The sequence below is a fragment of the Amborella trichopoda genome, chromosome 13 (genome assembly GCF_054954075.1).
Source record: "Amborella trichopoda isolate Santa Cruz 75 chromosome 13, AtrichopodaSantaCruz75HAP2 v2.0, whole genome shotgun sequence".
In the NCBI taxonomy this organism is placed as follows: domain Eukaryota; kingdom Viridiplantae; phylum Streptophyta; class Magnoliopsida; order Amborellales; family Amborellaceae; genus Amborella; species Amborella trichopoda.
In genome coordinates this window covers 17756859-17777565 of record NC_142348.1, presented here as the reverse complement: position 1 = coordinate 17777565, position 20707 = coordinate 17756859, and the positions used below count along the sequence as shown (strand labels likewise).

The 20707-nt window shown below is 36.2% G+C and overlaps 2 pseudogenes across 1 annotated transcript; both read right to left on the bottom strand.

Annotated features, from left to right (window-relative positions):
• Positions 1–740: 740 nt before the first annotated feature.
• On the bottom strand, positions 741–20707 carry LOC18433881 (uncharacterized; annotated as a pseudogene). The gene is made up of 11 exons (XR_016048175.1): positions 20580–20707; positions 12471–12687; positions 12238–12357; positions 11172–11375; positions 10488–11048; positions 10211–10281; positions 9974–10033; positions 9070–9292; positions 7863–8142; positions 7774–7832; positions 741–1121 (listed from the first exon to the last, which is right to left on the bottom strand). The product of XR_016048175.1 is annotated as an uncharacterized LOC18433881 (transcript).
• Positions 1489–3401, bottom strand: LOC148779059 (protein FAR1-RELATED SEQUENCE 5-like; annotated as a pseudogene).

Here is a 20707-nt window from a genome sequence, read left to right as displayed (position 1 = left end):
TCCCTTAAAGAATTTTGTCAATATTAGAACAAGGCTTTGTAAAGGGTTTCTAGAAAGCATGTGTTGAAAAGGAAATAAGGCACATGCACACAAGCTTCTCTCTTGGAGGATTCTAGGAAGCAGGTGTTAAAAATCTACATTTGCAACATTTGAGAGAAATGACTAAACAATTTTCCTTTTATTTTCTTGTATTTCATCCAAATTAGCAGCAATCAACCTAAATTATGTTTCAATACTTCATTGTAAAGAAGTTTCTTATCAATATATTTTCATTTAGATTATTCTGTTCTTTACAACTTGAATTTCATTCATGCAATTGTGTGGTCCCTACATGTGACAATCCAAGTTTCAATTTCACATTGCCTCTGTAATGAACCACTCTCTCTCTCTAACTGTGTACTTTGTGGCTTTGATTAAAATAAATTTGCTATTTCATGACGTGTAAATTCATTGTGTGGTTCCTACATGTGACAAACCATATTTCATTATATAGGGGGTTATATTAAATACAATTCAATATAAAGAAAATCAAATTTCGCTAATGGTTTGAAGAAATTAGGGTGTTTGTTCTAGACATAAAACATGATGATGCTTTGCACAACATGAATAGAGAGAGAGAGAGAAGATTGTTCTAGACATAAAATAGGATGATGCTCTACACAACATGGAGAGAGAGAGAGATCTTATCATAAATTTAATTGATCACAAATCATCTTACTGTATTGAGTGACAACTCAAAGTAAATGACAAGCTTCTCATCTATTGATTAAGTGACTTACAAAAGGGTTACCACCAACTATATGGAAACTATTCAATGCAATAAACCTTAGATTGTATTCTATTTAGTCCAAAATTACATTTGTTGGCGGCCCCATGAAAAAATGCCACATATACAAATTGAGGCAACATTCTATATAAAATAAAGTTCCCTTAGAAAGGGCAACATGTACAAAAAAAATAGTGCTTGATGTAGTATTCTTTAGAAAAAGTAGTGCTAATGAGAGATCAAGTTCCATCAAAAGAGCAATTTCCTGATAACAAGTGGTGCCATGAAAGATCCCTGAGTTCTTCTTGACAAGAAGACTTTCATGAGACTAAGATATCACCAAAAGAACAACTTCCTGCAACATGCAAATGGATTTTACTCTTGAGATCACAAAACCAATTTACAAGAATAGTTAATAATGCAGTAAATCTTAATTACAGGTAATTTCTAATGCAACTTCTCCAATACTCTTCAAACATGAGGAGCATGATTGTCACCTGAATCTGTTACAAACAAAATGCTAATCATTTTCATTAACAATTGAAAATGACGGATTTAAAACAGGGGTCAATTTAAGAACCTTTTGATTTGCATTCTTCAGTATTCAGAATACTGCTCAAAGTTGGGGAAGTCCTCTTATCATGACCGCTACCTTTACACATAGTACATTTCCTATCATTTTTTTATGTATTCTCCAAGAAGGATTTCAACTGATGCTTAGGAGGCTTCCCATTCATCTTCACTGGTAGGGGGTCAAGCACTCTCTTATTGTTTATTAAATTCACATCTTCACTTACATTGACATTTAATTGCAAAACTTAGGAAATTTTTTTGATGTTTTGTCGACGTATTTTATCAATATTTTCTTTGATAATTGCAACTCTCTTCAAGCCCTCATCAAGAACACGCATTGTTTTCTGAAATGTTTCTTTATACATAGCTCCATTCTCTGTAAAGTTTATCGCCCTTCTACACAATTCATTGTAGTGCACAGTCAAGGATTCATGCAAATCAACTTGCATTGTATGACCATGTTCATCTATTGCACACCCTTCCTTGGCATTTTTTGTCCATCGCTTCAAGATGTAACAAGGTGAGATTTTAAAAATATTTTTCATTCTGAGAACACCTAAAATGTATCTACAAAGTAATCCAGCAAACTCAAACAATTGGTAACTACAAGTTGCTTTGATTTCAAGTACATTTAATGTAACAATGAAGATCATTTTCTCTTCATCATATTTTAAGACTTTAAATACAATGATTTCCCTATCATTCTCTGACTCTACCACAACATACTCAATACTGCGACATAATTCCTCTTGGAATTTGTCAAACATTGTTTTGGTATAAATGCATGCTGCTTCTTTTTCTATGGAAAATAAGTCTTCGGAACCCGATGTTTGTGAACTATTTCAAAGTTCTCATCTCTCTCCTTTCTACACCGACTATCTAAAGCAAGTGCATAATTCTCAACAAATTTTTTAGAGGGCTTTTTGTATTTGCATAGCCATCAAAAAATGAATTCATACTCACACTCCGTCGGGTTGTAGACATCTGTGCAAAAAAGGTGTTGCGCATGAATGCCGAAAGCCATTGCTCACGAATGCCATACATTCTGATTAACCATTTTTTTGTCTCTTAAATTTTAGCGATCAATGATTTTTTGCCAACGTGATTCAAACTCCTGTATTGTCTCAAAGTTATGGATGCATTTGTGAAATTCATCACTAAAACTTTTTCCATGTTCTGCATATACATGAGACAACTTCTCTGGTACTTTCTTCAAAATGTGTCATAAACAAAGGCGATGGCGAGTATTTGGAAACACTCGTTTGATGGCTGCTCCCATGGAAAGATCTTGATCAGTGATTATTGAAGTTGGATGATGGCCAGACAATGCTTGAAGCCATGTCTTAAATAGTCAAACAAATGACTCGTCACTTCTTCAACTAATAAAGCACAACCAAATAACACAGATTAATGATGGTGGTTTACTCTTGTAAATGGCGCGAAAGGCATTCAATACTTGTTTGTCAAATACGTTGTGTCAAACACAACAACATCTCCAAAAAATTGATAATTTATCCTTGATCTATCATCGGTCCAAAATATTCTAGTCAAATGTCCATTCTCATCTAATTGCATCGCATAGAAAAATGTTGGATTCTCAAATTGCATATTTCTAAAGTATTCAAGGACAAGTTGAATATCTCCTTTTTCAAATCTCTTTTGCCGACTTTTAGCAATGTGATTTCGACAATGACGATCAGTGAATACAAGATTGTCACTTCCACCCGCTTCTCGGCTAAGCACGGATATTATAAGGCACAAACGTAATCCGACACTGGTGTATGTGTCTATAATATGTTGTGCCATGTTGGTCATCTTCTTATGTGATCGTAGATATTGAACTTCTCCAGGCTTCACGAGCAAATGGTTGTGATCTTTCACAAACTTCCTAATGACCCATTCTCCACTATCAATTTTCTTCACCATCATCATTGCCTTACACCCTTCTCAAGTTTGCACATGGTCTTTTAACTCTATTTTCATTGTCCATATATTTCTTCTCTCGAAATCCTTGTTTTGAACAAACAAATCTTCTAGCATTTGCAATTCCATAATACTTATAATAAAGGGTACTGGCACGCATACAAAAACCTACCCGCCTAGCATAATCATTATAGAACTCCTTCGCAGATTCTTGATATTCAAATTTCATTCCTTCAAATGGTTCAAACTTCAAATTTTCATTAGATTCAGTTACAACTTTTACCATAGAATTTTCCATCATTCTAGCATCATCATTGACATAAAGAGAAGCTTCCACCAAATCTTCAACTGTATACTCATCCTCACCTACAATAGGAGTAATGTCCGGAGAATTCATCTCACTATAACTGACAACATCATTGGTGAGGGCATGACTCTGATCTTGTCAATATTCATGACAATATATATGCAATAATAACAGGTGTAGGAAACATCATTCCTATGAGGACTTTGCAGTTTTTAAATTTTTCGAACACATATAAGATTAGAGGTTGCAAAGAGAGATAATAAGTTTTAAGAGAACATCAACTTGACATGGCTTTCAAAAAAATATCAAAGTGAAGGAAAATGTGAAAATCTTTATGCAGAAAACTAGTCCATCGCAAGCACCATAACATCCAAAGTATAAAGCACAAGCACCATGAACCATGAACTAAAGGAAACCAAATCCCAGCCCAAGAAACCAGGTACCTCTCTTTCTTTGTCTCTAGCAAATCCTAACCCAAAAACAGGTGCCTCTCTCTCTATAGCAAATTCTAACAAAAAAACCAGGTACATTTCTCTCTCTCTAGCAAATCCTAACACCAAAAACCAGGTACCCCACTTGTTGTAGCTCTTTTTCTAGTCTGGATATTACAATCTTGTGGAGTTCACTCACTACTTACCACGACCAAAAATAGATGTCTTTCTGTTGGGTGAACCAATCTTTCCATAATGAGATCTTAAGCTCTATGTAACTTCATAGAATCCTACTATATGCACCACATTCAAAAAGAAATCTCTTACCAATAAAAAAATTTCCAAGAAAATAATGGGGAACTTAAAAAAATTAGGAGTTTCACAATTATGGGAGAAAATAAAACAAAGAAACTTCCTGTACACACCATAAAAAAAATTCTTCAAAATTTTTACAAATATCCAATAAATGCATTAAAGGATCCAAAATAAAACTTAGCAGGAACTACCAATTTCTCAAGATATTTTTGAAAAATCGCTAAAAAATAACAGTTGAATTCCATTGCAGCAATATTTTTAGGCTAAACTCACCAAGAACATTGTATAAATTCTTGGAAATCTCTAAGCCATGACATAAAACAAATACCCCTTAATAGTTGCATGCCATTACACTCATTCTTCAAAAGAAAACACCCCAAAAGCATTCAATAAACAGTAAAAAATCACACTTCTAAAAAATTAAGAGGAATGATCGTTAGGCACACAATTACCAAAAAATGAATAAGAAACTCCAAAATTTTCAAAAGACATTAAGAGAATTGTGCATGAAACCCCAAAATTAAGTAGAAATCAGACATTGGATTCATCTATACATAATCAAAATAAATAAAAGGACTCATTAAGAAAAGATTGAACAAATTTCTCTAGCAAGAAACAATCAAATTACCATAAAGAAGAAAAAGAAAATTCCATACGTGATATGATATTTTACTAAATAAAACCACATAAACGATCAAATAAGAAACGAAAACAAAGAGATCTTTAAACAAACCCTAGCGCATGAAACTTTTACTGATATTCAAGCAGAAGATAACAAAAACCTACCAAAAAGAGAAAAAACAGAGTTAAATTCCATCAAGATCAGAACCTATCACAAACCACATTGAGTCCTCTCCTTCTGCTTCTAAAGATAAGAAGACCAAGGCCAAAAAGAAAAAAAACAAAGATCAGCCGCATAAAAATGCAGCAAAATCCACGATTCCCCTTAAAAACCAGAGCTGCTTTTACAGTTGTAAATTAGAAGAGAAAACACCCTTGAGTCCCTCTCTCTCTCTCTAAAACTCTCTCTCTCTAAGGGGACCAATGCTTTGAGCTTTTTTGGGAACAATGAGAGAGATGGAGGAAGAAAATGAGTGAAGAAAGAAGAGAGAGAAAGCTTGGAGAGGAAAGAAGAGAGAAAGAGGATCAGAGGAGATGATGGGGACAGAAAGATAGACGAGAGAGGGACAAGAGGAGATGACGAGAGGAGGAGAAATGAGGGGAGTGAAGGGAGAGGAGAGCATGCTGGTAGAGAGAGCGAGGTGGGAGATGACGAGAGAGAGGTAGCAGTGAGGAGAGAAGAGCGGGAGATAGGATAGATTTTGAGGTTTTCAAATCCTATTATAAAGTAGGTCTTAATCTCACCCGTTGGATTGCTCAAGAATCCAATGGCTAAAATTTGGCCAACTCACCGTTTCATCATAGTATGATACAACGGTTGCATAAGATCCCAACTTTGCATGAAGTGTCGGTGCACCTCAAAACTATGCTAGTTTCCAAGCTGCCAAGCCTTGCGATGATATAAAGACTATTGTTGCCCCCAATCATCTAATCTAAAATTTTATAAATAGTGATAATCAAGGAGATATTGAACACTTGAAAATATTAAACATGGACAATCTAGATAATGTATTGAAAGAATTACTTTTAGGAGCAGAAATCTCCTCTTTTTTTCATGTCTATGAATCTCCGGGTCATGATAATCAATTTGAGGGTTTTCCAGGATAGAAAGAACCTTTTCTAGTGGGTTTTTTAGGTGCACCTTAAACCCAATGTTTTAATAAAACTGGACTGACTAGCCTCCCCCTTGTACACAATGCACAAATAAACATATCTGCACTTATTTTATCAACTCTGTTTGCTCTGGTCAAATCCAACCTACTCAAGCGTGTTTCACTAGCATATTACCTTGCCACTTTCTTTTATAATACCGGTTTTTGGATATACTATTACACTGATGTTACACATTGCTAACTGTGATCGTAAATTAATAACTGTAACTTCATCTTCAAATTTTAGGGAGCAATTCAATAGCTTTCCCAAAACCAGCAATAAAATTAAATTAATAGCAGAGAATAAATCTACAAAACTTATGCCAAACAAAAAGAAAGAAAAGAATTAGGCCACAATAATACACATTGTGTGGATCATAAATTCAAGAGCCTGCAGACCCAATGTTGCTCGTCCTCTGCAATCCATAAACAAGGCCACTTCCACATTTGGGATTTTCATATAATACACAGTTTGTACTGATTTCTTGATATTGGTTTTCCCTGTACCAGTGTGGAGAGAATGGGGTGGAAGGAAGCAAGCAAGTTGGGAAGTCTGCTAAAGGAGAAGAAAGCAATAAGTGAAACCCACTCATTCTTAGAAGGGTGCAATTGGCATACGGATGCATCCGTAGCTATAAAGGTAAGGTGCTCCTTTAAATTTTATCATGGTCTATACTTTTGATGTAAAATGTTCTTAGGATTATCTGAAAATCTATTTTTATATCTAATTATAAAATTTTAAATTTCAAAATGGTTAAAATCAAGTAGATCTATAAACATATGAAAATCTTGAAAATGGACGGTGTTAATAATATATTGTAAAATGCACTATTTCTGAGACTTAAAATATTTTTATTTTTCATGGTCATACATCTCGATGTCGAGATGATCAATCAAAGGGTATTTCAACATTAAAACTACCTTTTTCGATAGATTTTTTAGGTGCATCCGTAGTTCTACATAATAAGGTTGCATCCTTATATAACGTTTTCCTTCTTAGAAACCCAAATGCATTACAAAATCAAATACCGTTCAAGTCACCAGTGTGGAAACTCTCTCTATCTCTCTCTCTCGCACACACACACACAAAGACAAACTCACATGTGCACGCATAGCCATTAAAAACAAAGGTGCTTTATGATGCAAACAATGATAGAGTTGACATACGACAATCGCTAGCCAACTGCTTTCAATATAAAGCAGTTGGGCTAGCATAAACTGTGAAAGTCAAGCTATTCAGACGTTAAGAAATAATCAAACTCATTCCCACCCACAGAGTAATACCAAGAAGTTTTCAGAAATGAAATGGCACCACTGTCTCTCCTAATGGGACAATCATGTAAATCAGAAGAGATGACAAATTTACCGTTCGCAGAAGTTAAAATTCAAAACAACACCAAAACCAAAACAATCATATTTTGCAATAGTTTTCGAAACAAAAAATGCCTGAAATTGACATCGCCGCAATCCCAAAAGGTTATAGCAGCCATAATAACTATTAACAGAGGGCAGCAAAATCCCTCACTTCCTACAAGTTTATAAAACTTTCAATATTTCATCACTCTCTATAAACTTAACAAAGACCCATCGCTTTCTCTAACAATACGAGACATTGGATCATTTCTTATATTATATTCAGACTAATCAAACAGGTAAACCCACGGAAAACATAAATTACCAACATACCTCTTCTCTATTCCTCCAATGCTCTAGTACAATCAAAATGTTTCCACTCTCGAGCAAACCTTGAAACATGTTTCCACTCTCGAGCAAACCTTGAAACTGCTTGTCTTTGGGTCTCAACTGAGTCATGCTGCCTACGCCTATACATGTCTTCCTCTGGGAGCTCAAGCATGCCTCGAACGACATTCAAGCCCATGTTTCTCTTGAATTGCTTTTCATCATCAATGACATGCACAAAACCCCTTTGCAAACCAAATCCACATGGAAATAGGGGAAATATTTTGGGATAGAACCATGCAACCCTTTCACACTCATGTCTATAAGTTTCTTCGCATTGTGTTGGCTCCACTCTTCTTCGGCTTCATCAATTGCCTGCAAAATCACATTAATTTTAAGCTAATTTCAATCATAAAATAGTTCATCAAGTGATTTTAAAGTCCTGGAATCAAGAAATATGAAAGAATATCCCAAACATTACCATTTCAAAAAACAAAAAAACACAAAATGAAAGAGTGGAACTTTGAAAGTGTGATCACGGATTGTAAGTTCGGCAAGAGCCACTTAGCTTACCCTTATTTAAAACTAATCTAAGTCCACTGAAGAGATTGAGAAATGGAAGGGTTTAGCTATAAAATCAGGCTATCAATTTAGTGACCTGAACTTTTACATGTAAGTTCTATCGTCAAGCAAAACATGAAGAATGCATGATATACATAAGACAGCGTTCAAGAACTAACAAGTTTGTGCAAATTTGTTAGAATGCATATCCCATAGCCAACAAATCTTCTCCAACAATCACTAGAACCCTCTATTATTATCTGCTCTCTTCCATTGTCCAAGAGACTGACAGATATAACATAGTAAAAGAGTCCCCCTTCAGCTATAAAAGGACCAGAAAAATAGGTGCCCAAGATTCCAAGACCATCCTCAGCCTCTTTGAAATCCAAGATGATTCTTAGTCCCAGAAAAACATCACTTAAGTTCTCCAATATCATACCTAAGTGACCTAACACTTACATGACCAGGATTAGCAACAAAATTGCAGGCAATGTCATGATCATCAAAAGTGAGAAAGACAAGCTCTTAGCACCACTAGACTCTTAAGCATTGAAACTAACTTACAAGAAAGAAAGAAGAAACCTTTGGTTTATGTATGGCTAAGTTGTACATGCATTTACAGAGGCCTGTATGTAGGCTGACTTTACGTTGTAATTTTTTGGTGTAGCAACAAAAATAACAACCAACATTTCAAAAAAAAAAAAAAAAAAAAAAAAAGATGGCAAGAAAAAGGAAACCAACCTGTTTAAAATACATGGGGCTTCAGGTGCAATATGACGTGGTATAGGTATGCATTTCAACCAAGCAGTGATGACGCTGTTGTGACAAGCCCATCGCAGTCCCGATAAAAATCACATCCTTTTCTTGTTCAGCAAACATTCTAACAAGACATTTTTTGAAGTTACGGATTTTGTTCCAAGCATCATCATCAAGGTTTCGAGTCAATCCTTCATGCTGCAAATGAAATCATAACATTAAACAATTGGTGCTTTCACAACTAAGTCATATGGAACTTCAAGCTGTCAAAGAGGATGGCAACACTATCAATAAAAAATCAAGAAAGTCATATATCCACACGAGTCCTATGAAAGGAAATAAATAGGAGAACGAGAAAGTATGCTATAATCTATCGACTATGGAAACCGTTGTCCATAGGGTCATCTTCATCCAATGAAGTGATGGATAGTGATGGTGACAGTGTAACCCACCAGAACAAGGTATAATCTAGTGATGGGTCCCAATCTCTCCAAAAATATTCAGCATTCCATGAACAAAGATAAATACCCATAAGATAATGGCTTTATGGTGCACATTCCCTGAGAGATAGAAATGACCAATTTAACTGCAATGGTAAAATGCAACAATGTCCTTGAACAACGGGTTGCCATTGTGGTAGCATCAAGTATGTGAAATTAGCAATGGATATGACAAGATGTTTTGGTCTATTAGGATTCTCAAAGCAAAAGTGGCATCGCTCTTGTTGAGTCACTAATCGCTTCTGGAAACCGGGTTTCTCAGTTAATTTTTGCTCTAATGGAGCTTTTCCTTTTTTCTTTTGCTTCTTTCTTGGTGCTTCATCAAAATCATACTCATCATCTGCCTGTCCATAAGTCGTGTACTGTTTATTCTGAACTATTCTCTTGGCTAGATGCATGTCGACATCCTCCTCCCTTTCTTTCGAGCATAAAAGTCCCCAGATCTATGTCTATAAAAGTGTGTCAGGACAATTGAGCAGAGACTGTGTATAATGTCTTACCAAAAAAAAATTGTACAGTACTTGTCTCATACTTAGAGAAAACCATGACTAATAAAAATTGATCATAAGAAGAATTCAACATTTCTGATGCAAAACAAAGAAGATTTAAAATGTCAGCGTATTTACCTGGTGGCATTACCCTGTATGAAAGCTTTGTGTTCTTGATTCGATGTGGTACTTGTGGACTCTGATTCTTTCTGAAGCAAAATACAGAGAACAGATTCTCAGGTTACATATAGTTGCTTAAAAAGGATAGTATACAGATAGTCGTCAAGGTACATGCAAACATAGACATGTGCACATCTATAAAATCATACGAGTGTGCCAAACATAACTTTAAAACCATCCAATAAAAAGTAGACGGGATAAAAAAGTAGCCGATAAAGTGACAAGTATATCATACCAAAAGCCTTTCTGCCTCTTCATGGTTCCCATTCATGCATAATTGTAATAGCTTAGCAGCCAACTGGTTTGCACTTAATACTTGATTACTAACCAAAGATTCACTATTAACACCTTCATGCTTGCTAGAAACCATTCCAGGTTCACTGGTTTCATTTGCCTTGTCTAGTCTACGAGACGGGCTGGCACCACCATCAATATCCTTGCTCAGGCGTTGATTAATTTGAGCCAAGCAACTACGATCATTGGCATACTTATTAACACTAGAAGCCACTGCCTAGACGAGCTTTGTATCTTCAATGGACCTATTTGGTCCCTTCCTCTTTCTCCATGACAAAGAATCATCAAATTTGGGTGCTTTCATTTTGGGATGGTAAGAAGAAACATCCCTCAAATAATCCCTACTCTCTTCTCTTTCATCACCTGCAACTTTTTCACCAGAATTTATTAGTCCCCTTTTACTATCCTTGATTGCATGTAGATGAGCATGAGCAGGAGCAGCTTTGGTAGAAGCCAATGATACAGCCATTTGACCTGCAGAACCCCAGCGCTCTTCAATGACCTGGGAAAAAATAAAAAATAATAATAATGAAAATATGATATTTTAAAATTCTCTAATTATGTCTCTTATGCATGCCTCAAAAAATGTAACACCCTATCTTTCTCAAGAAGTACAATTCATTACCGCATCAAGTTTGCGTTCTTCACGATCAGCTTGCTCTTGTGCACATTTCAAGGCTTTTAGACGCCAACTTGCACCCCCATCACCAACTACAAGAGAAGGTCGAAGAAGACTTTCATTCTTTGTATTCATATTGGATTCATCTGGATAGCCAGAGCCATTATCCTTGAGGTTCGGGTTTAGTTCCTTTGGGTTTGGTTTCTTAATCTATGAATAAACAAGAGAAATAGTTAGCGGCTGTGAGTTAAAACAAAAAAAAAAACTGAGGACGACAAACCAACTTTCTCAAGAAAAGGAGTCTTCTGACATAAGTAATGCTAATTGATAAGAAAAGAGAATATCAACTATTCATGGGATAAATGGTGGTAGAACTGAGATATAGAACATAAGATTTCATCCCACAATCTTTTGATTGATCATTCTTCAGAGTCTATTGCAAAAAAAATATTACCAACAAATACAATCTATACAATGTTCTGATCAAATACAACATAAATCCATTTATGTTATAAGATAATTTCCCCAAGTCATCCATCCAAGTTCTCGGGTAGGACAGTTGACTAGAAGTCCATTAACGAAAGACAAATTGAATCATTTGTAAAACCATGAAAAAAATAGAGTTGAAGTCATACAAGAAGTCTTAAGAAGAAGTAAGTCGTTGAATGTGTCAGAGAATCTAGAAAGAGAAAAGAGAAAAAGAAGAGAGAGAGTTGAGAGAGATGAGAAACCGTAGAGTGAAGAGAGACAGATATGAGAGACGTGTGAGAGAGAAGAAAGCAAAGTGAGGTTGAACCCCTCACCCACTTCTTAAACCACTAAAATATTATAAAAAGATATTAAAAAGGCAAAACTGTCCATACCAAATATGAAAGGACACTTAATTTCTAGAGCTTAGATAAAAGGACTTTTAACACTCCTTCTCAAGCTCGAACATAAATGTCACCCATGTGCAGTTTGGAACGAATTGTCTGGAACATATTACGACAGAGGCCTTTGGCGAAGATGTCTACGAACTGATCCTTAGATTACACATACTCGCAATTTTCTCTTGGATAAAATGACAGTCTACTTCAATGTGCTTGTCCCTTTCATGAAACACTGGAATACTGGCTACAGAAGTGGCAAATTTGTAATTGGTTATATAAGTGGCAGCTTTATTATTGCAATACATCTTCACAAGATACATCTCCTGCATCTTGTTTTCAACCAAATCAATTCACATGAAATATGTGACATTTCTCTATATTCAGCATGGGTACTAGATCTAGCTACAACATTTTGTTTTTTGCTTTTCCACGTTACCAAGTTTCCACCAATAAATGTAACATAACCTGTGACAGACCGCCTATCAGATGGTGAACCTACCCAAACAGCGTCTACGTAACTTTCAATGGTCAAATGATTATTTCGCATGTAAATCAAACCTCGACCTAGGGCTCCTTCGGATACCAAAAATTCATAAGAACAAATTCCCAGCGGGGAATCCTCAGTGCATGCATAAATTGACTCACAACACTTACTGCCAAAGCAATATCAGGCGTCATAGTGGTAAGATATATCAGCGTACCTACTAGTCTTCTGTACTTTCTTGGATCCTCAAACAACTCGCCTTGATCATGTAATATTATGTATTTGAATCCATAGGCATATCCAATAGTCTTGCACCCAATATTCTAGTTTTTGTCGACAAATCAATTTTTCTTTGAGACAAACTAATACCATTCTTTGATATGGCAACTTCAAATGCGAGAAAATACCTTAGTCGATCTAAATCCTTCATCTGAAGGTAATATTTTATATGTCTCTTCAAAAGATTTATTCCTTCTAGATTATTGCCAGTAACAACAATATCATCAAAATAGATGACTAAAACAATTATCTTGGAGTCCTATTTCTAAATAAACACTAAATCATCTACATGATTGTGCCAAAATCCATATGCTATAATAATTTCATTGAATTTTTCAAATCATGCATGTTGGGACTATTTCATGCCATAAATGGCTTTATGCACACTTTATTTGACTCCCCCTTAGCAACAAACCAGGTGGTTGCTTCATGTACACCTCTTCTTGTATATCATCGTGGAGAAAGTCATTCTTGACAGCAAATTGCCACAACGACCATCCTTTTGGCAGCTCGAATTGAACTAAGTTTAGCAATAGTCAATGCCAAATATTTGTGTGTATCCTTTGGCTGTCAATCTGACTTTTAATCTTTCTACAGTACCATTAAGTTGATATTTGATGGCATAAACCCATCGACACCCAACAGCCCTTTTTCCAGTTGGTAACCCATGTATCATTTGAATGGAATGCATCCATCTCCTCTTTTATTACTCTCTTCCACCCAGTATGAGTAAGGACTTCTTGATAAATCTTAGAAACAAAATAGAAAACAAAACTTTAATTTGATGGACAAAAATTTGTAATGTGCAACTAGATGTTAAGTACAAGATTTGATAACATAAAGGTATGGCAATAGGTACATCTCATCACAAGAAGAAAGTGGATCAGTAGACGAAGATGATGATTGAATGGCTAGCTGAGTTGGTTGGTGATGTTCACCCTATATTTTTCTGTTGTGTAAACCTTTATGGGCAGCTTCTGAGAAAGATAATGATGTCTAGATGTACTAGATTCAGTTGATTCAGATAACTAGGGTAAAGAATAAGTATCAACAAGAATAGGAAGAGGAATTATAGAAGGCAATGACTGAGACTTCTTTAGAAGCAGGATAACAAATATTTGTATCAAGCACACGACTCTCTTCTGAAAAATAAGGACTATTTGTTGAAAAACCAACATCAATACAAACAAATTTCTTTCGTAAACCAGGATGATAACAACGATAACCTTTCTGGAAGCGTGAATACCCCGAGAAAGACACACTTGACAACCCCACAATCTAGCTAATCATTTACAGTACCTAACCTATGAACAAAAGTAAATACATCCAAACACTCGAGGAGGAACAACAAACAGTGGAGCATCAAGAAAGAGAACCAAGTGTGGTGTTTTTCTATTGAAGACTGAAGAGAGCATACGATTAAATAAATAGCATGTCGTTAGCAAGGTATCTCCCTAATAAACCTTGGAAACATGCACATTAATGAGCCAAGAATGGGTTACTTCAATTATTGATTTTTCCTTTTAGCAACCCCATTTTGTTGAGGAGTATGTGCACAAGACGTTTGGTGCAAAATCCCACTTTTAACAAAATAATTTTGAAATTCTCTATAAAGAAACTCTTTAGCATTATCAGAACGTAAAATACACACACTCTTATTAAATTGAGTTTGGAACTCTTTGTGATAAATTTAAAAATGGAGAAAATCTCTCATCTCTCTTTTTCTAAATTGAACCATGTCCTTAGTGAACAATCGTCCACAAAATTAAGAAAATACCTATGACAAGACGAACTTTGTACTCTAGTTGGACCCCATATATATGAAAGGACACTTAGATCCTAAAGCTTATGTAAAAGAACTTTCAACACTCCCCATCAAGCTCGAACATAAATGTCACCCATGCGCAGTTTGGAACAAATTGTCTGGAACATATTACGATCGAGGCCTTTGGTGAAGATGTCTACAAACTGATCCTTAGATTACACATACAGGCAATTTTCTCTCGAATAAAAGGACAGTCTACTTCAATGCGCTTGTCCCTTTCATGAAACACTGGATTACTGGCTATATAAGTGGCAACTTTATTATTGGTTATATAAGTGGCAGCTTTATTATTGCAATACATCTTCTCAAGATAGCAATAGTAAACCCCATCTCCTGCATCTTTGTTTTCAACCAAATCAATTCACATGAAATATGTGACATTTCTCTATATTCAGCATGGGTACTAGATCTAGCTACAACATTTTGTTTTTTGCTTCTCCATGTTACCAAGTTTCCACCAATAAATGCAAAATAACCTGTGATAGACCGCCTATCAGATGGTGAACCTACCCAAACAACGTCTATGTATCTTTCAATGGTCAAATGATTATTTCGCTTGTAAATCAAACCTCAACCTAGGGCTCCTTCGGATACCAAAAAATTCATAAGAACAAATTCCCAGCGAGGAATCCTCGATGCAAGCATAAATTGACTCACAACACTTACTGCCAAAGCAATATCAGGCGTCATAATGGTAAGATAAATCAGCGTACCTACCAGTCTACTGTACTTTCTTGGATTCTCAAACAACTCGCCTTGATCAGGTTATATTTTGTATTTGAATCCATAGGCATATCCATTAGTCTTGCACCCAATATTCTAGTTTTTGTTGACAAATCATATTTTCTTTGAGACAATAATACCATTCTTTGATATAGCTGCTAGAAAATACCTTAGTTGATCTAAATCCTTCATCTGAAGGTAATGTTTTATATGTCTCTTCAAATGATTGATTCCTTCTAAATTATTGCCAGTAACCACAATATCATCAAAATAGATGACTAAAACAATTATCCTGGAGTCTTATTTCTAAATAAACACTAAATCATCTACATGATTGTGCCAAAATCCTTATGCTATAATAATTTCATTAAAGTTTTCAAATCATGCATGTTGGGACTATTTCAGGTCATAAATAGCTTTATGCACACTTTATTTGACTCCCCCTTAGCAACAAACCAGGTGGTTGCTTCATGTACACCTCTTCTTGTATATCATCGTGGAGAAAATCATTCTCGACAGCAAATTGCCACAACGGCCATCCTTATGGCAGCTCGAACTGAACTAAGTTTAGCAATAGTCAATGCCAAATATTTGTGTGTATCCTTTGGCTGCCAATCTGACTTTTAATCTTTCTACAGTACCATTAGGTTGATATTTGACTGCATAAAACCATCGACACCAAGCAGCCCTTTTTCCAGTTGGTAACACATGTATCATTTGAATGGAATGCATCCATCTCCTCTTTCATTGCTCTCTTCCACCCAGTATGAGTAAGGATTTCTTGATAAATCTTAGGAACAAAAAAAATGAAAAGGCTAAAACAAAACTTTAATATGAGGGACAAAAATTTGTAATGTTCAACTGGATGTTAAGTACAAGATTTGATACCATAAAGGTATGGCAATAGGTACATCTCATCACAAGAAGAAAGTGGATCAGTAGACGAAGATGATGATTGAATGGCTGGCTGAGTTGGTTGGTGATGTTCACCCTATATTTTTCTCTTTTGTAAACCTTTATGGGCTGCTCCTGAGAAAGATAATGACGTCTAGATGTACTATATTCAGAGTATTCAGGTAACTAGGGTAAAGAATAAGTATCAACAAGAATCGGAAGAGGAATTATAGAAGGCAATGACTAAGACTTCTTTAGAAGCAGGATAACAAATATTTTTATCAAGCACACGACTCTTAAGGACTATTTTTTGAAAAACCAACATCAATACAAACAAATTTCTTTCGTAAACTAGGATGATAACAACGATAACCTTTCTGGAAGCGTGAATACCCGAGAAAGACACACTTGACAGCCCCACAATCTAGCTAATCATTTACAGTACCTAACCTATGAACAAAAGTAAATACACCCAAACACTCGAGGAGAAACAACAAACAGTGGAGCATCAGAAAAGAGAACCAAGTGTGGTGTTTTTCTATTCAAGACTGAAGAGAGCTTACGATTATTTAAATAGCATGTCGTTAGCAAGGCATCTCCCTAATAAACCTTGGGAACATGCATATTAATGAGCCAATAATTACTTCAATTATTGATTTTTCCTTTTAGCAGCCCCATTCTGTTGAGGAGTATGTGCACAAGAAGTTTGGTGCACAATCCCACTTTGAGCAAAATAATTTTGAAATTCTCTATAAGGAAACTCTTTAGCATTATCAGAACGTAAAATACACACACTCTTATTGCATTTGAGTTTGGAACTCTTTGTGATAAATTTAAAAATGGGGAAAATCTCTCTTCTCTCTTTTTCTAAATTGAACCATGTCCTTAGTGAACAATCGTCTACAAAAGTTAGAAAATACCTTTGACAAGACGAACTTTGTATTCTACTTGGACCCCATATATATGAACGACTATAAATGGAACAAGTCTTCATTTGTCATCTATAGGACGAAATGACAACCTATGATGCTTTCCCAATTAACTAGCTTGCTTCACACTTTGAAGTAGACACAAACACCCAATAATGGACTAGCAACTTCAATTTCTTGAAAGAAGGATGAACAAGCTGACAATGACAAAGAAAGGAGAACTAGTAGAGTGAAAAGCAGCACTAATTAGGCTATGATCCAAGTAGTAAAGGCCGTCTGACTCAAACCTGTCACAAATAGTCTTCTTCACCTTTAGATTTTTAAAGACGTTCTCTATAAAATTTTGAGCAATATTATTGCTAATAGACTACAAAATTTCTTGAATAATCTCATTCATCTTTGCCAGGCAGCAGTCCTCAAAGGCAAAATAATTTCAGACAATATCCTCATGGCCAATGAAATTCTCTCTTTATGTCACCAGTATGCGGCCAAACCTAAGATGTGTCTACAGCTTGATCTCAGTGGCGCCTACAACTAGGTATCTTAGAGGTTTATTCTTGACAGGTTATAGGCTTTGGACTTTCCTCAAGTTTTTGTGCCCTGGGCTCGTCACTGTATTTCTACTCCTTGCTTTTCGTGCTTCATAACAAGTCCCCCAAAGGCTCTTTCAAGGGGAATAGACGTCTAGGTTAGGGTGACCCTCTATCGTCATACCTTTTTCTTCTGGTCATGGATTTCCTTAGTCGGCGACTAGCAGAAGCAACGTCCAATGGATTTCTACCAAAAGCCTTCCCCTAGAGTTGTGATTATGGCGTCCCTCATTTGCTATATGCAGATGATGCCTTAGTCTCTTGTGAGGCTTCCACCCAATCTGCCAAACTGTGAAAGTCATTATAGAATCCTTCTGCAATTCCATAGTCATCAGCTGAATGTTGCCAAAAGCAAAATTCTATTCTTTGGGGGGAATAACAGCTTGAAATCTAGGATTTGAGACAGCCTCAAATTCGGTGAAGGGGCCCTTCAGCTGAAATAGGTTTAACTTTATTTCAAGGCTCTCTAAAGCATTCTCTTTGCCATAGTCTCATTGCCAAAATCGTTTAAAAAATTGGTTAATAGTAGGCCCTATTCCTCTCATTTGTTGGCCACCTCCAATTGCTCAAGTTCGTCCTCAACGCATCTTCCATCTACTGGATTCTATCCTTTCCACTTCCAATTAGAAATTGTCACATGATTGGGAGATTGTACCACAAGTTCCTATGGGCGACCTTATCAAAACAAAAGGGGTTCCACCTGGTTAACGGAATACTGTTAGCCTCAAACACAAGGAAGGAGGTTTGGGGATCCATCTTATTGCCGACTATAACATGACCAGGATGATGACATTGGCCTAGAGAAAAATTTATGAATCCCTCCTCTTTTTTAGCTCCCTTCTTTAAGCAAAGATATTTTTAGAAGTTTTTTTTGAGGAATACAGATATTTCTAGAATTCGTCTAATGGGTATGCTAAAATTAAAGCATCTTCTTACTCGTAGAAAGGCATTACGACGAGTATCAATAAGCAGCGGTACAATGTGAGATGGATTATAAGCAATGGTGCCTCAGGGGATTTTTAGGCCAACCCATGGATTTCTGAAAGGATATTCATCGAGATCTAGGCAGGTTCACAAAACATAAGGTTGCTGACTACCCCATCTAGGTGAGTCCTGCCTCATCCCTTCTCAAGCCCTCTTGTATGTGCCTAGGAGGAAAATAATCCTTTATGAAACCTGAGGAAGATTTTTTGGTTTGGATCCATTCTCCCAAATAGTCACTTTACTGTTAAGAGCACCTGGGAACAAATAAGATGCAAGAGGAACACATAACCCATTCTCAAAGCCCTATGGTCCTCCTATTCTCACACAAGGTCCAAGTGGTTCTCTTGGTTGTCTCTACACCAGAGCCTCCCTACTATGACCTACCTCTAGTCTAAAGGGTTCACCTTGGTCTCTAGATGCCCTTTGTCTTCGGGAAGTCGAAAATGCCAACCATATATTAACACAATGTGTTTTGTACAGGTTCTCTGGAGATGCGGTAAACTAATGGCCCCCAAAACAGTTTGTTCCAGTCATGTTTGGAAAGTGGATAAAATTCTCGTTAAATCAACTGGACTACATAATGCTTGCCCTCTTCACTAGATGCAATAGGCAGATTTCCAAAGAGAAGTGCTCAAAGGCAATTCTCTACTCGCCCATATCATTCTATTTGTTAAAGACCTTGCCATTGCTAAATCTTGGTCATTCCACCAGTCCAAATAATCATATGCACATATTATCAAGATCCCATGGCGCTTGCAAAATCCCGGAAGCACAGTACATTTCGTGGTCCTTCCCCCCTTATGGTTCCTTCAAATTAAACACCGACAGGGCCTCCTTTCAAAATCCTGGTGCTGCAGGTAAAGGCGAATACTCAGAAATGACACAAGGAGCTTTATTGCCGCCTTTGCTAAACCACTCAATACTTCTTCCAACAACATTGCACAGTTTAAAGCACTACAAATAGGTCAACTTGGTCATTCAACTACACTGCTTCCCTCTATTCATTTAGAGCGACTCCCATATTCTAGTAGAGACAATGAGTGGCAGATTTAAGGTCCCATGGAGACTACATAACCTTGCCACCAATTGTCTCTACAAACTATCATCCTCTGGCTATGAATGGAATATCTTACATGCCTATCGAGAGTCGAACATGGTCACAGACTCTCTATCTAAGAAAGACGGCACCTTGTCAGAAGCCACCATGTGGAGAGCCTGCCCACTAGATTTTTTAACTTTACTGCTTCCTTACAATGTAATTCAAATCCCCTATGCTAGGATGTATATTGATGTATCCCCAATATTTTCTTATATTTGTTAATTAAAACAGATAGGGGCCCTGACCCCCACTGATTTACCCAAAAAAAAAAAAAAGAATTCTTTAGAAGATATATAAGTGAAAAACCTGAAAGGATTAAGGTCTTTGAAGTAATAGCACAACTTTTCAAAAGATGTCATGACAAAATTATAACATAAGAGAGATTCATTGGGATGGCCATGCAAATAAGTATTAAACATTATGTAATAAACGACGATGTAAAATTCATGACAAGAAATCAATTGATTATTGGAATCTTTATAATAAAACAATATAAATTGTTTGGAAGGTGGTAGCTTTGAGAAGATGTAGATTCAAAAGACACATAAATTTGCTATAGGATTGCGTGGTTTATCTAAGTACCAACATATATCTTGCGCACAGCTATCCAAAATTGTTGAAAAGGACATATATACTAGTGTGAGATCCTGAGAACTATTACTAAACATGGCTGCAATTAAATCCTGAAGTATCTCTATTTCCATACTTGTCTTATATATTATAAGTGTATTCATTTACCTCATCAATGTCAGGTTCATCAGAGGTTCATCAGGAGGACTATCAGCTTTAGTGGGTGGTCTCAAATCTGGTTTTTGAGCAGGTCTCAACATCCATTCTACTCCCATTTCTTTTCTGGCAATCCCCAT